Source organism: Saccopteryx bilineata, chromosome 2 (assembly GCF_036850765.1).
Source record: "Saccopteryx bilineata isolate mSacBil1 chromosome 2, mSacBil1_pri_phased_curated, whole genome shotgun sequence".
Classification (NCBI taxonomy): Eukaryota; Metazoa; Chordata; class Mammalia; order Chiroptera; family Emballonuridae; genus Saccopteryx; species Saccopteryx bilineata.
Window position 1 is genome coordinate 303617571 of NC_089491.1, and position 17387 is coordinate 303634957.

Sequence of the window (17387 nt, forward strand, 5' to 3'; positions counted from 1 at the left end):
ATCCTACAGGAAGGGTGGAAGTCTGCTGCCCCACCGAGAGTGGAGAGCAATGAAAGAGACCCCTGACTGAGCTCCCCTTCGGACCTCACAGGGTAGGCCCGACAGCAACCAAGAGAACAGACTCAGTGCCTCAGCCTGTGGAGTTCAAGGGCATATGTCTCCTCTGGCTGTCTTAAATCAATTGCATGAACCCTTTCCCCTCCCCCATGCTCCCACCTCCACCCCAGAAAGCACAATAGAGTGCTCTCTAGAGTGAATTCCTGTGTATACCACTCTCTTATGACTCAACACAGCTCACTTTGTCAACGGGGGTAAAAAGCATTGTTTTTAATCAATTAAGTAGGAAAAACAGGGTTGTAATATGCCCTAGGAATTAGGCAACAGATCTGAAAAAACCATAAAAGCACATTTGGTTTTTTATATTTGCCCCCGAAATAGGCAACACCCTTTTATTATAAACCCCGACTGTGTATCTGCTTAAAATCATTTGTTTCAAGCCAACTATGCAGATGTTGCCTTCTGGAGAAGATGGGAAAGGGAGGAACAAGCCATCTCCTAATAACCAATTGGCCACAGAGAAGAGAGAGAGCGAGGCTGCCCCTGCCCCTGCCCCTGCCGAGGGCCAGTTGGCCACACCCCTCTGTCCCTTCCTGAGCCAGAGGGTATGAAGGACATGTGTGCAGCTAGCCAGTCCCTAGGCGGAGGCAGACTCTGAGAGGGTCACCGATTCTTCTGATTCTCTCAACCTTCCTGCACGTCTTTCTCCGCCTTTTCTGTTTAACCACTTTAAGCGGTGTCATCTAATACAATGTGAAAAGTACACAAAACATACACTAAATGTGTGCAGCTTGTTGAGTCAAGTTTCACAAACAGAGCTTAGCCTTAAAGATAAGTCTTACAACAATGTGTGTAAATAGACCAATCCTCTGCCTGGCACCTTCCCTGGTGCCCACTGAGCACTCTCACTTCCAGCTGTGTGTGTGCCGGGCTGTGTGCAGTGTGTGTGACAGCAGAGGAGAGGGAGGCACCCAAATCGGAAGCCAGCTGAGGGGACTGCAGAGCACCCCCACCTCCTACCTCTGTTACAGTGGCTCTAACTATAAAGCACAGATGTGGGTTCTAGGGCTTGAGCCACAGCTGCCCCCTTTCCCGACCACCCTTCCCCATATCTTCCTAGGCATTCCAGGCTCTTCTCTAGAAAGCCAAGGAACAGCCAATCCTGTTTATAAAGCCGTTTCACCTCGCTCTCCTTAACTCAGCATCGTTCCCAGTGTGAGAGAACAGGTGTAAACGGAGACCTCACCACAGAGCGTGGTTTCTTTTTCCAACCTCTTGCTTTCTGACAAAACAAGACTGTAAACTCCACTGGCAGGGAGGTCTGTAGATTCCCTCAGAGCTCTCTCCCCTCTACGGGCAGCTGGGGTGCTTTTAGGTGGCCAAGTGAGGAGGAAGAGAGCACAGTATTTCCTCTGACAACATAACTGTCAGAAGCAGTTCCTTGCTCGTCCCATGCTGCTAGGGGGCCCAGACATGCTGTGGAAGAGAAAGATGCCTTCCTTAGCTGGGCGATCCCAGACATCTTGGCAGATTCAGATAATAGTAGTAGTGAATGTTTATCAGACACAGCACATAGCAGGTACTGTGCCAAGCATTTGACATAATTATTTAATGCTCACAATCACCCTGTAAGGTGGGATCTGTTTCTAGCTCTATTTTACCAAAGAGGGAACTGAGACTTCGGGAAGTGAGGGGACTTGCTCAATGTACATGGCCACCAAGTCGCAGAGCTGGGATTAGAAGGCAGGCTGGCTGGCCCTGAGCCCTCTGTCCTCAACACTACACCATCCCACCGACAGCTCTGTTCTCTCAAGGATCTCAGCTGGAGAGCCTCGCAGTTGCCCTCACACCAGGCAGAAAGAAAGGCATTTCTGATTGGGTAGTCTGAACAAGAGGTGCTCCTCACATTTAATACTACAGAGGATTATAAAGAGATATTAAGTCCCCAGCACAGTTCCTAGAACAAAAGGTCATAGTAAATGTTTGATTTCCTCTCTTCCTTCCTTCCTTCCTTCCTTCCTTCCTTCCTTCCTTCCTTCCTTCCTTCCTTCCTTCTTTCCTTCCTTCCTTCTTTTCCCCACTCTTCATCTTTTCTTATTGAGAATAAGGTGCCAGAAAGTTTACCCTCTATATTGAATCCCCATCCCCATTCTACAAAATACCCAGTGCCTGGGACTCCAGCGGCCTTACGCAGTGATGACAGGTCACCTCTGCAGCTGTGAAGGATAAGGCTAGGATGAAGACGAATACAAGCCTCTGGTGGAGGCTGGCCTGAGGCTCACCTCTCCCTGGGTGCTCAGGCTGCTCCTGTGACTTCTCCCTCGATGCTCTTTGCCACCTGGAAAGGGCTAGCCACTTTTATGCAGGTGGATAAGAGGAAATGCTCTCAAGGTTTACTGGGTGGGTCCACTTTTGGAAGATTTTTTTCCCACTTGTTTCCTTAGCATCTCATTTCCTTAATTGTTCTCTTTTCTGTCTTTGAAATATGGTTGATTAATCATTATGAAGAAATGCTTCTTTCTCTGGGTCTAGACATGTAAATTCTAGGAAAAAATAAACTTCCCATCTTTATGCAAATAAGAATTTCTTGCAATTCTGTGTCCATACAGAAAAATCCAAGTTAGGTCACTTTCTGAGAGCTGTGGCATGGCACCAACTGTCCCTGGCAGGCAAACTCAGGGAAGCAGTGTCCTGACGGCCACACCCCGTGAGCAGCCAGCCCCAGGAGACTCTGCAGGTACCAGTGACTCTAGCACACCCAACGGTTCACACAGCAACTGAGCCCCTACCGGGTGTCAGGCTCTAGCTAAATGCTTTACAGACATCCATCTTACAAAATGGTTTCACTTTGCAGGGAACGTTTCTTCTTCTTCTTCTCAGGAATGCAAGGATTTCTGTGGACATCTTCTCATTCCTCTTCATCTTGTCACTGGAAAGTCTTTCATTCTCAATTAATGCAGAAAGAGAGAAAGAATGAAACCAGGGTGCAGAGAGCTCTGAGCGCAGAACCAGTAACATAGCCTGGAATCCTTGGTCCTCGGCCAGAAGGTCCTGTGTCTAAATTACTTTTTCCACAAACTCTACACCATGAATTCTCTAAGGATAAGGGTTTGGGATGATGGTGATGGAAAATTAGGGTATGAAAAGTCCCCCACCCCAGAAACAAACTCTCAAAATAAACAGATCTTATTTTTAGAAAATGAAGCAACTCTGGGATGGAGTGTAATTACGAGAGACCCCACAGGTCCTTTGGACAACGGGTTGGTACAACAGTGTGGCCCAGACTCTGCCCTGCCAGACTGGGGAGGCAAAGGAGTTGGCAGGGCCCTGGCAGGGAGGAAGAGGGCCAGGCAGGACTGAGAACTCATGGAGAAAGGTGCAAGGGAAAGGAACTTTGGGTTAGAAGTCTTGTTGTCCAGCAACTTGGACAAGAAATAACACATGCTGAGGGAAGCAGTAGACTATAGGGGTCACAGTGTAGCTCTGGATTTCAGCCCTGGCTTTCCTTTCTCCATGAGACACTGGGAAGTCTATTCACCTTCCTGAAGTGCCATAAAATAGGTAAAATAAAGAGTGAGAATTTGAATGAACTAATGGACTGATCCACAGTAAGAGGTCATTAAAAGTCATTCATTCTGATGCTGTGTGCCAAGCGCTTGGAAAGGAGAAGACACCTTCGATAACACTTACACACAGTGCCTTTCTGCTTCTTCAGGGGCGGGGAGAAAGAGGTTCATTTCAGTCCAGTTATCTCTCCCACCCCACCCCTGCTTCCCTGGGACGGGGGATGGACAGAGGAGCTGGGTGCTATTTTCCCGGCTGGGCCTGAGCTGCCTGGCTCATAGCTCACAGATGGGCCAGTCCCTCATGTGAGATGATTGCATAACTGTCCGTGTGGCTCTCACCCTGCATTCATCCCTTGGTGCTCAGATCGTATATTTTGACCCAGCTTTCATTTCAGGGCAAAGTGATACATCAGGAAGCTTGGAGAGGAAGGAAAAATATGTGATGGGTTCAGAGCTCCTCTCCAGCACAAAGGGAATCATGGTGGTTGGGACTATAGCTCTGGAGTCAACCCAGCCTGGGCTGACTGCCTTGGCTCCCCATGGATGTCAGACTGAAGGCAAGCCAGTTCATCTCTGGGCCTCTGTTTATTCTTCTGAAAAATGATGCTAATCATGCCAACTGAATATTCACATAATGAATGATTTAAAAATGACAAGCTTTGTTATTCATTTTACAGCCCCTAAATTGGGAGGAAGAAAGGATGATAAAAAATGATTTCTCTCCATCTTAAGCCTTACTGCCTAATACTTCAGATAAAAAATAAGAAAATTGGTTGAGAAGGAATGGCATCCCTCCCAGGACTGCTATCAAACTATGGACTTGCTCCACAGACGTCGGGTTGTCTAGCCTTAGGACTGGGTATTCTAGAACCACTTGACCCACTCCTGGGATCCCAGAGCTCTATTTTCCACTTTAAATGGTGAAGAAGAATGTGAAGGAACACCAGCAGCCAGAATAAAAACTTCTCTGAGTGGCAGATGCTGGACACAGTTCTCTCCCACTTTCCAATTGACCCCACCCCCATCTCCAATGCACTCCGACTTCATGAACCATTCATGATGGTGCCAGGGTAATTTACTCCTTTTTTTTTTTTCAGGGTTATTTCTTCTATGAAAGAGTGGAGGCTGCTCACTCTAAGTGTTAAGTCCTGGAGCTCAGACAAAACATAGGCCAGGTACTGGACAACTCCAGAGGGCACCATGCCCACTGCTTTCTATGGGAATGAGGCTCCATGGAGTGGAGCAAAGTGTGGCCCTACTGAGTGATCTGGATGAAATGGATTAGGTCTATGTGAATTATTTCCATTACATTAGAGGAAGAATTCATCACTGTGAGGACTATACAACACTAGAAAGTATGATAGAGAAAGTGTCTGTGGAAGAAAGAAATATTAATACTGAGAGATATATTTTCACTTGGGAAGTAAATAGGGACTGAAAAACAGAAAGAACGTAATTGTTTAAAGGTCTTGGTGAATATATCTGGATTGAAATTATATCATATGTTTGGAAATTGTATATAGCTTTGAAAATAAAGTAAAAAAGATAAACTTCCCAATTCTGGGGGAACTTAAACCTAAAAAGTTTCTCATTTGTTTGGGTTTTAGAAATGAGAGACACCCTGGCTAGTTGGCTCAGTGGATAGAGCGTAAACCCAGCATATGGGCGTCCTGCATTCAATCTCTGGTCAGGACACACAGGAGAAGTGACCATCTGCTTCTCATACCCTCCCTCTCCCCCTTCTCTCCCTCTTAGTTTAAGCGTCAGCCCTAGGCACTGAGGATGGCTTGGTTGGTCCCATCACATCAGCTTTAGGTGCTAAAAATAGCTCAGTTGATTCAAGCATTGGTCCCACACAGGACTTGCCAGGTAGATCCTGGTCAGGGTGCATACTGGAATCTGTCTGTCCTCTTGTCACTTAAAATTTAAAAAAAAAAAAAGAAAGAAAGAAAAAAACGAGAAGAAAAATAACAGAGGGAGCCCAGTTCAACATTCCCAGTAGAACAATGGACAAATTGAGCTGTAAACGAACCTCCTGTCCCATAGCAAGGCAGCAGCGAGCTGTTCTCAGTCCTCCATCTCCTGACGTGTAGCTCAGTGCCCTTTCTCACCTTGGGATCAGGTGGAGTGGAACAGAACATAAAGCTGTGGGGAATCTCAAGCCTGTTTAGCAGGAGGGGTGATGTAACTCTCTGAAGCCAAGCTGTTCTGACTTGTCTTCACCCAGGAAGGTGATGACCGGAGGAAGTGCCTTCTGGCTGTTCCTGTGCTGGTTGGGGGGGTGTGGGGGGAGGACAAACTCACTCAGGGCACCTGAATTACATCAACCTGAAATTCCCTTCACCTTTTCTCCAACAGGGCTCTCAGTCAAGGCCTGCTGACCTAGAGCCTCAGAGACCAATTGACTCCTTATATCAATGGGTTCTATGGCTCAAATGCCATGACACAGCCCCTGTGGAGGCATGGGAGGGGGAGCCAGGGATGGGTAAGGGGAAGACTTCAGTATCTGCCTGCCTTTCTGCATCACTGACCCTATTTCACTTCTAACCACCCATCTTCTCCTAGTCAGCCAGACTTTCTTCTTTTTTTTTTTTTTCTGAAGCTGGAAACAGGGAGAGACAGTCAGACAAACTCCCGCATGCACCCAACCGGGATCCACCCAGCACACCCACCAGGGGTGACGCTCTGCCTACCAGGGGGTGATGCTCTGCCCCTCTGGGGCATCGCTCTGCGTGACCAGAGCCACTCCAGCGCCTGGGGCAGAGGCCAAGGAGCCATCCCCAGCGCCCAGGCCATCTTTGCTCCAATGGAGCCTTGGCTGCGGGAGGGGAAGAGAGAGGCAGAGAGGAAGGAGGGGGTGGGGGTGGAGAAGCAAATGGGCGCTTCTCCTATGTGCCCTGGCCGGGAATCAAACCGGGTCCCCTGCACGCCAGGCCGACGCTCCACCACTGAGCCAACCGGCCAGGGCCTAGTCAGCCAGACTTTCTAAAATGCAAACTCAGTCTTGGTGTTTCTCAGCCTAAAATTCACAGCATGGCTCCAAGATAAAAAGTAAGCACCTTGGCCCTGGTCGGTTGGCTCAGCAGTTGAGCATCAGCCCGGCATGTGGAAATCCTGGGTTCAATTCCCAGTCAGGGCACACAGGAGAAGCGCCCATCTGCTTCTCCACCCTTCCCCCTCTCCTTTCTCTCTGTCTCTCTCTTCCTCTTCTGCAGCCAAGGCTCCATTGGAGCAAAGTTGGCCTGGGAGCTGAGGACAGCTTCATGGCCTCCACCTCAAGAGCTAGAATGGTGCCGGTTGCATCGGAGCAACGCCCTAGATGGATGGGCAGAGCATCGCCCCTTGGTGGGCATGCTGGGTGGATCTCAGTTGGGTGCATGCAGGAGTCTTTCTGTCTGCCTCCTCCCCCCTACCCCCCCTCCCGCTTCTCACTTTGGAAAAATACAAAAAAAAAAAGTAATCACCTTCCCATGGCATGCCCAGACCCACCATAAATCAAACCTTGTCCACATCCCCAACCTCATCTCTATTGACTAGTCCCCCCACACCTTATTGTCCTTCCTACCTAGAAAGCACTGTCCTTGCTTTTCTGCCTTGCAAACACCTACCCAACTTGCAAGACTTAGCTGCAGTGTGACTTCTTTTGTGAAATCTCTCCCCTCTTCCTTTACTCCCTCCCCTCCTCCTTCCTCTCCCCCCTACTCCAGAGGGCACTAGGCCCACTGCCGTCTTTGAGAATGAGGCTCTGTGGAATTGAACAAAGTGTGGCCCTACTGAGTGAACCTGGACGAAATGGATTAGGTCTATGTAGATAATTTTGATTCCCTATCCCCACCCTGGTTGAGTTGGCTGCTGTTTCTTTCATATTCCCACTGGATAAATACATGATGCCCAATTAACTCTGCATTTCAGATAAATACACTTCTGTGCTGACCCATCTGAAATTCAAAGTGAGCTGGGCATCTTGCATTTCTATTTGCTAACTCTGGCAATTCTATGCTGAACCCCCTCCAGCCTCAAAGCCAGCCAGGGCCAGACCCAGCTTGAATAGGGCCCGTAATTCATGGGCTGCTTTTTAAGAAAAGGAGTTTTAAAATAGAAGTAAAAATGTAGGGACAAACGTGACTATTTACTTGGAATGAGAAATAAATCACAGCAAATTGCAAAATTTTTAAAAGCTGACAAATACCACAAAATTCAGAAAATAATCCTTTTATAAATTAACTACTTGGCACATCTGTGTTTACTTTTCTATGACATTAATTTTTAGTTGTTATTTTCTATAAAGAGTAAAAAAATAAGTCAGCCTTTTCTCTGATATGTTTATTCAAAATTGGGTTTTTGTTATTGATAGTTGAAATTCAAGAAAGATACTTCAGGTTTGTGCCTTATGAACACAGAAATTCTGATAAATTCTGCTTCATGAGATTCCCATCAGAAAAGGAAAGAGTATATGATTTATTTCTGATTATGTATATTGCATTGTTAAGTAACTTTTCCCATTTTGACTAGATGTTAATAAAAACCAACTCTTTGGCTGCTGAGTGTACGTGTCCAGTGCCTGGAAGACTCCCCACCGCACGTCCTCTGGCTCCGTGCGTCTCACGCAGGGGCTCCGCTCCCACCGCCGGCACACTTCCAGTAAGAGAGGCAGTACAGTGCATGGACGGAGGATTTCTGGATGTCATTCGCACACCAGATGGGTAGTGATATCTTAACCACATACAGATGTGATTACAAGCCATGTAAATATGTCTCTTTAAAGGCCAAATGCATCTCAGATACTCCTTAGCCAGATCCCCTAGATACTGGGGCCTCTCTAATGTCACTTGACTTGAAAGGAAATGTGACAGAGTAGAAGCCAGAATCAAAAAGGACACTGATCTGAACTGATTAAGACTAACATACCTGACTTTTGTGAATTTTGAGAGCATGTATGACATATAAGCTCATTGTTAGGAGCCCTTAAGAAATTTACAGGGAGACCATGCAAGTCTCAAAAGGGGCCCAAAGCTTAAACTTCTTTAGCTAAGCAATAAATCCTCACATCCTCCCATCCATAGACCTTGGTATAATATTTATTTTCTAATTTGATTTTTTCTTTTTTTTTTTTAGTGAGAAAGACAGAGAGGGACAAATGAGGACAAACAGACAGAAAGGGAGAGAGATAAGAAGCATCAATTCTTCATTGCAGCTCCTTAGTTGTTCATTGATTGCTTTCTCATATGTGCTTTGACCAGGAGACTACAGCAGAGCGATTGACCCCTTGCTCAAGCCAGTGACCTTGGGCTCACGCTAGCGATATTGGGCTTCAAGCCAGTGACCTTTGGGCTCAAGCCAGTAACCATGGGGTCATGTCTATGATTCCATGCTCAAGCCAGCAACCTCACACTCAAGCTGGCAAGCTTTCACTCAAGCCAGCAACTTTTGGGCTCAAGCCAGTGACCTCACACTCAAACTGGTGAGCCCGCACTCAAGCCGGCAACCTTGGGGTTTTGAACCTGGGTCCTCTGCATCCCAGGCTGATGATCTATCCTCTGCGCCACTGCCTGGTCATGCTTAATTTTTATTTTTAATCAAAGATGTGTACACTTCCATCATTTTAGAAGGCATTTATATGATAAAAAATTGTGATCGTGGTTTCAGCCCACCTCATCCTCTGGCCTGTAGGCAATAGCTTTCAAATGCACCTTTTTATTCTCCTACATAGCTCCATAATTCTACAGAACTCACTTTTATTGCTGTTTCTTAATTCTTGATTTTAGTATCAGCTTACTACAATGGAAGATAAAGATTTAATTCTTTTATCACACCCCATGCAAACATGCTCATTTTCCTCCCTCGTCCTGCCAATGGAAACACATCACAATGGCACCTCTACAGGGGCAACATGTCACCCAGGTCCCCTGATGGAGTCCTGAGCCCCTGGGTGAAGGCAACGTCCTGCTCTCCTGTGTTTGTGTCTCAACTCGCTCCAGGAAGAATCAGAAAAAAATGGAATTAGGTACAAATGTAACATATGCTTTTTATTTCATTATCTCCTATTTCAAAACTCAAAATTTTATAGATGGTAAAGCTAGACTAACAGTACAGCTAAGGAGTATTGAGCACGTACATCCGCCCACGCACCGTCTGAAGCACCCGTATGCATTATCTGTTTTAATCTTCACACCTGGTCCAGGAGGAAGACAGTTGTGTCTGTTGTCATAGAAGAGAAAGCTGAGACTCAGAGCTGCCAGTGAGCTTGCCTGAGGGCACCAGCAGCAGGTAGGTGGCAGTGCTACATGCAGTCTGGCAGCCCAACTCCAGCACCGCCATCCTTAGCCACTTCACTCTAGCGGACATGAGGGAGCATGGCGTCCAGTCCTCCACTACAGATGCAGAAGCAGCAGAGGCTCAGAGGGAAGCATCTTACCCAAAGCCACACAGCTGAATAGTGGTGGATCAAGGACCAGAACCCACAACCCCGAACTCTCAATCCAGTGCTCTTCTCTCATTTACAGGCTTTTTGTCACCTCTTCTGACTTCTAACCTCCTTCTTGGAGAAATAAAGAGATCTATTCCCTGCACCCACAGAGAAAGCACAGCAGCAAATGATAGAGACTATAGCTCGAGAGCACCCTGTCCAACCGACAAATCCAGGCATGTCAGCAGAAACTGTGATTCTGTGGAAATAGGATGTGGTTTTTCCCTTATTGTTACCATGATCCATGTCACTTGAAAAGGGCTGCTTTCACAGGCTCTGGGAGCCAGGGAGTTGCTGAGGAGCTCTTCACCCCAGGAGACCTGGGAGGAGGAGGGTTGTGGCCGGAGGCAGTTGGCTAGCCATAGCCGTAGTAAGGGGGCAGCGGGGCGGCAGCTGTCAGATCTGAAACGCTGGAGGTGTGGGAGCGGGCCAGGCACAAGGACTACCTCGGTATCTACTGTTTCCTGGAGGAAACCCCAACCAGCAACACCTTTCAGCGGTACCATCCCAGCTCTTAGGGTCTGTCCACTCACTTGGACTCCCTTTTCTGGAGCACTTTCTCCCCTGGGTTGGCTAACTGTTCCCTTCTATCCCAGGTACAGGCTCACTCAATCTGGCTTGCTGCACGGGAGCCAGTTGTCATCTCTTAGCAGTGAGCTAGAACTTCAGTTTAGGGCTCAAACTTAAAGCAAGATGTAGCTCTTCTCTGGCCACCCTCACAACATTCATTTCCCCTTGGTTCCCCTCGGCATTTGTGCACTTTTTTTGGGCCATGTTCACTTTCACTGGTTTTTAATTGAATTTACTGGGGTGACATTGGTTAATAAAATAATATAGGTTCCAGGTGTACAATTCTATAACACATCATCTATATATTGTATTGTGTGTTCACCACCCAAGTCAAGTTGTTTTTTTATCACCATTTATCCCTCTTTTACCCTCTTTTACCTCCCCCCCTCCTTTCCCTCTGATAAACTATTGTCTGTCTCTATGAGTTTTGGGGTTTTTTTCTTAATCCCTTTACCTTTTTCACACAGCCCCTCTACCCACTCCCGCCCCGACAGCTGTCAGTCTGTCCTCTGTATCTATGAGTCTGTTTCCACTTTGTTTGATAGTTTAATTTGTTCATTAGATTCCACATATGAGTGAAATCATATGGTACTTGTCTTTCTCTGACTGACTTATTTTGTTTAGCATAATAGTCTCCAGGTCCATCCATGCTGTCACAAAGGGTAAGATTTCTTTCTTTTTTACAATTAAGTAGTATTCTACTGTGTAAACGTACCACAGCTTTTTTTATCCATTCATCTACTGATGGACACTTAGCCTGCTTCCAGATCTTGGCTATTATAAGTAATACTGCAATAAACGTAAGGGTGCATACGTTCTTATGAATTAGTGCTTTGGGTTTCTTCTGTTGCATACCCAGAAGTGGAATTGCTGAGTCATAAAGCAGTATTTTTAGTATTGTTTTTTTTTTTAAGATTTCATTTATTGATTTGAGAGAAAGAGGGAGGAGCTGGATTCTGGCCCCAAACCCCCAAGTCCAGCTCTGAAGTGGGATGAGGGTTACGACAGAGCTACTTGAATAGGAAGACTTCACCTGGTCAGGGAAGACCTCCGAAAGGCAGTGAGGTTTAACCATAAGCATGAGCGGAGTACCGGAAAAAAATCTAAATTCCATTCTTTGCCCCAGACCAGCCACTAGACTCCAGGACCTCGCCCACGAGTCCTGCCCTGTCTCTGCCCCTGGCTGCGGCTCTTCAGGGCTCTACATCTGCCATCCTCACGTGTCTTCCTTTCAGCCTTTCATCTCAGGGTGTTTCCCCATCAACCCTTCTCAGTTCCACTGCTCTTGAGCCTCCCACCCAGAGGCCTGTCTCAATCTCTCAGGGGCATCTTGGAAATTTCCTTTCCCCCATCACCCTTAAGTTTTTCAAGCTTTTCCCAGAACCCTGGTTTTCCCAGCACCAAATGTTAATCACAGTTCAGGCTAAAAGGGCTCAAGTTTCCCCAAATTTCAGGCAGGGTGGAGCTAGGATGTGATGAGGAGAAATCTGGGATCTTTCAGCGCCAGGCCACCCCAGAAAGGCAGGGCAAGAGCAAAGCCTGAGGGAACTTGAAGAACCTGGGTACCTCCTCCAAATTAAGGTGCAGACCAAGCCTCTCCCCAAGTGTAATTAGCCTTCATTCAGGGCAGGGGGGGCAAGCTTTCCCTCCAGCTTTCCCCCAAACAACTCCAGGTTCAAAGGGCCAAGGGAAGGTGGGTGCTTCTCCCGGGGTGTCAAATACCAGAGAATTCTGTCACCAACTCACTTCTGCCTCTCCTTAGCTCTGCCACACCTGGGGAAGCTCAGAAACACCTGGCAGGTGGCTATACCTGCACCCACCTGCTACAATGAAAGTCAATAGGAGAGTACCTGATGGTGCTGGGGCAGGGCTTTTGCCAAGAGAAAGACACACCCAGGTTTCATTCACCCCGAACACACTTCCTCTTCCAGAGGATTCCTCTTTCGGGAATTCTAACCCCAGGGATCTCCCGGAGCGGAGGAGGAGCATCTGAGAGAGTGCCAAGGTTATTCAGTGTCCTGTTCAAGGGAAAAGCCTAAAGGGAGAGTAAAAATAACTTTTGACAAGACCAGCTCTACTTCTGAAAGCTGCAGAAGTCATCATTGTTGTAGTAGTAATAGCAGCAGCAAACAAACTGTGCTTATTACATGTGAGGCCTTGTCTAAAATGCTTTATATACTTGAACTCACTTAATCTTGAGTCCAAGAGAACTTGCTTCATGGATGCCCTTTACAGGTGCTGCTAATCTGGTATTTTGGTAGCATCATTTTAACTTATAAAATCTGTCTTATCATCACATCTTGCATTGATTCAACATCCTGAACATCTACTATATCCCACACACTCATAGTATAAAACCACAATAGTTTCTTCCCTTAAAGAGCTAAGAGTCTAGTGGGAATGGCAGACAAGTAAAAAAGGCAATCTATTACAAGGGAGTAGGTACTTCGAAGAAGGGAATCATGCAAGCTGTGGAACACAGAGGAGAAGTAGTTAATATAAATTGAAGTGTGGGGATAGAGGATATCAGAGAAGGCTTCCAGGTAGTGGTGACCTCTTAACTGAGACTTCAAGGCTGCATATGAGTCACAAAAAGGGAAAACAGCAGAATATGCATTTATTTCAAATGCACCTGGAACATTGTCTAGGATAGACCACGTGTTAGGACACAAAAGAAATCTCAATAAATTCAAGATTAAAATCATATCAAGCACTTTCTCTGACCATAATGGTATGAAACTAGAAATCAATCACAAGAAAATAACTGAAAGGTACACAAAGATATGGTGGCTAAATAACATATTCCTAAGCCCTGCCCAGATAGCTCAGTTGGTTGGAGTGTTGTCCTGAAGCACAGAGGTTGCCGGTTCGATCCCTGGTCAAGGCACATTCAGGAATAGATGTTCTTGTCTCTTTCTCTCTCCTTTCCTCTCTCTAAAATCAATAAAATAAATATTAAGAAAAAAGAAAAAAAATAACATGTTACTAAACAATGAATGAGCTAACAAGATCAATAAGGAAATCAAAAGATACTTTAAGAAAAATGAAAATGAGAACACAACAACCCCCAACCTAAGGGACACAGTGAAAGCAGACAAAAAATGGAAATGCATAACATTACAGGCCTACCTCTAGAAACACAAAAAATCTCAAATAAACAGTCTAGCTTTACATTTAATGAAACTAGAAAAAGAACAACAAACAAAGGCCAAAGTGAGTAGAGGAAAGGAAATAATAAAGATGAGAGCAGAAATAAATAAAAGAATAAAAAATAATACAAAATATCAATGAAACCAAGAGCTGGTTCATGAAAAGGTAAGTAAGATTGACAAACATATAACCAGACCCATCAAGAAAAGAAGACAGAGGACCCAAATGAATAACATCAGAAATGATAGAGAGCTTGGGCACGCAGTCCTGCCCGGCGGTAGAGCCAAGGCTAGCAACCGTCCCTCGAACAGGCTCCTCCTGCAAGGGCAGGGCGAAAGCCCGGAAACAGGCAGAGACCCGAAACTGAGCAAAGGTGCTCGCCAGTGCCCTCAGGACCGAGCATAACATCACACATGGGGGCGGGGCAAAGGCCAAGGCTGCCAACGCTTGTACACCCGAGTGCATGATCACAGCCACTCTCGCGAAGAGAAAATGCGGAGGCAGAGAAATACAACACAAATAAACAAAGAGAAATCCCCAGAAAAGGACCTAAGTGAATCAGATATAACCAAATTACCAGATGCAGAATTTAAAATAACGATTGTTAGGATGCTCAAAGATATTAGAACAACCATAGATGGCCATTAAGAAAACCTAAATAAAGAGATAGCAAATATAAAAAAGGACATTGAAATAATAAAAAAGAATCAGTCAGAAATGACAAATACAATATCTGAAATAAAGAATACAATGGAAGGAATTAAAAGCAGGATGGATGAAGCAGAGAATCGAATCAGCAAGTTAGAGGACACGATAAATAAAGGCATGGAAGCAGAGCAGAAAAAAGAAAAGAGACTCAAAAAGTCTGAGGAAACTCTAAGAGAGCTCTGTGACAACATGAAGACAAATAACATCCACATATCATAGGGGTTCCTGAAGAAGAAGAGAAAGAACAAGGGATAGAGACTTTGTTCAAACATATCATAGCAGAAAACTTCCCCCAATTAAGGCAGGAAAACATTTCACATGTTCAGGAAGCACAGAGAACTCCATTAAGGAGAAACCCAAAGAAACCAACACCAAGACACATCATAATTAAAATACCAAAGCTAAATGATAAAGAGAAGATATTAACAGCTGCTAGAGAAAAAAAGACTATCACCTACAAAGGAGCCCCCATAAGGATGACTTCTGACTTCTCAACAGAAACACTTGAGGCCTGAGGGAATGGCAAGAAATATTCAAAGTAATGCAGAACAAGAACCTACAACCAAATCTACTTTATCCAGCAAGGCTATCATTTAAAATTGAAGGAGAAATAAAAAGTTTACAGAAAAAAAAAAACCTCAAGGAATTCACTGCAACCAAACCAAGGCTGCAAGAAATGCTAAGGGACCTGTTGTAAACAGATCAAAGGAAAAAAAGAATATAGCAAAAGAGGAAAACAGTTTTAAAGAAAAAAATGGCAATAAACAATTACATATTAGTAATAATCTTAAATGTTAATGGATTAAATGATCTGATCAAGAGACATAGGGTAGCTGCATGGATAAGAAAACAGGACCCATACATATGCTGTCTACAGGAGACACACCTTAAATCAAAAGATGCACACAGACTGAAGATAAAAGGATGGAAAAAAAATATTTCATGCAAATGGAAATGAAAAAAAAAGCTGGGGTAGCAAAACTTATATCAGACAAAATGGACTTTAAAACAAAGACCTGACCTGTGGTGGCGCAGTGGGATAAAGCGTTGACCTGGAACACTGAGGTCGCCGGTTCGAAACCTTGGGCTTGCCTGGTCAAGGCACATATGGGAGTTGATGCTTCCTGCTCCTCCCCCTTCTCTCTCTCTCTCTGTCTCTCTCTCTCACTCCTCTCTCTCTAAAAAAATCAATAAATAAAATATTGCCTGACCTGTAGTGGCACAGTGGATAAAGTGTCGACCTGGAAATGCTGAGGTCGCTGGTTCGAAACCCTGGGCTTGCCTGGTCAAGGCACATATGGGAGTTGATGCTTCTAGCTCCTCCCCACATTCTCTCTGTCTCTCTCACCTCTCTCTCTCCCTCTCTCCCTTTCTCTCTCCTCTCTAAAATGAATAAAAAATAAATAAATAAATAAATAAATAAATAAATAAATAAATAAAAAAGGCCTCACCTGTGGTGGCGCAGTGGATAAAGCGTCGACCTGGAAATGCTGAGGTCGCCGGTTCGAAACCCTGGGCTTGCCTGGTCAAGGCACATATGGGAGTTGATGCTTCCAGCTCCTCCCCCTCTTCTCTCTCTCTGTCTCTACTCTCTCTCTCTCTCTCTCTCTCTCTGTCTCTCCCTCTCCTCTCTAAAAATGAATAAATAAAAAAAATTTAACAAAAAAACAAAGACCATAGTTAGAGATAAAGAAGACCACTACATAATGATAAAGGGAACAATCCAAAAGGAAGATATAACCATTATAAATATCTACGCACCTAATATAGGAGCACCTAAATATATAAAGCAGACTTTGATGGACTTAAAGGGCGAGATCAACAGCAATACTATAATAGTAGGGGATTTCAATACCCCATTAACATCATTACATAGATCCTCAAGAAAGAAAATTAACAAAGAAACAGCAGACTTAAAGGACATATTAGATCAACTCAATTTAATAGATATCTTCAGAACCTTTCACCCTAAAACAGCAGAATATACATTCTTTTCAAGCACTCATGGTACATTCTCTAGAATAGACCACATGTTAGGGCACAAAAGCAGTCTCAACAAATTTAAGAAGACTGAAATCATATCGAGCACTTTCTCTGATCACAATGGCATTAAACTAGAAATCAACCACAACAGAAAAATTGAAAAACATTCAAACACTTGGAAACTAAATAGCATGTTATTAAATAAAGAATGGGTTAACATTGAGATCAAAGAAGAAATTTAAAAATTCCTAGAAGCCCTGGCCGGTTGGCTCAGTGGTAGAGCGTCGGCCTGATGTGCAGAAGTCCTGGGTTTGATTCCCAGCCAGGGCACACAGGAGAAGCACCCATCTGCTTCCCCACCCCTCCCCCTCTCCTTCCTCTCTGTCTCTCTCTTCCCCTCCCGCAGCGAAGCTCCATTGGAGCAAGGATGGTCCAGACGTTGGGGATGGCTCCTTGGTCTCTGCCCCAAGCGCTAGAGTGGCTCTGGTCATGACAGAGCCTGGACACCCTGGAGGGGCAGAGCATCACCCCCTGGTGGGCGTGCCGGGTGGATCCCGGTCGGGCGCATGCGGGAGTCTGTCTGACTGTCTATCCCCATTTCCAGCTTCGGAAAAATACAAAAAAAAAATTCCTAGAAACAAACGATAATGAGCATACATCAATTCAAAATTTATGGGACACAGCAAAAGCAGTCCTGAGAAGGAAGTTTATAGCATTACAGGCATACCTCAAGAAGCTAAAAAAAGCTCAAATAAACAACTTAACCCTGCATCTAAAAGAACTAGAAAAAGAACAGCAAGTAAAGCCCAGAGCTAGTAGAAGGAAGGAAATAATAAAGATCAGAGCAGAAATAAATGACATAAATGACATAGAGACTAAAGAAATAA

General features: G+C 45.1%; 1 non-coding gene across 1 annotated transcript; it reads left to right on the top strand.

Annotated features, from left to right (window-relative positions):
* Nucleotides 1-16754: 16754 nt before the first annotated feature.
* Nucleotides 16755-16830, top strand: TRNAI-GAU (transfer RNA isoleucine (anticodon GAU)). Its single transcript has one exon. It is a non-coding gene; the product is annotated as a tRNA-Ile (tRNA).
* The last annotated feature ends 557 nt before the right edge of the window (nt 16831-17387 follow it).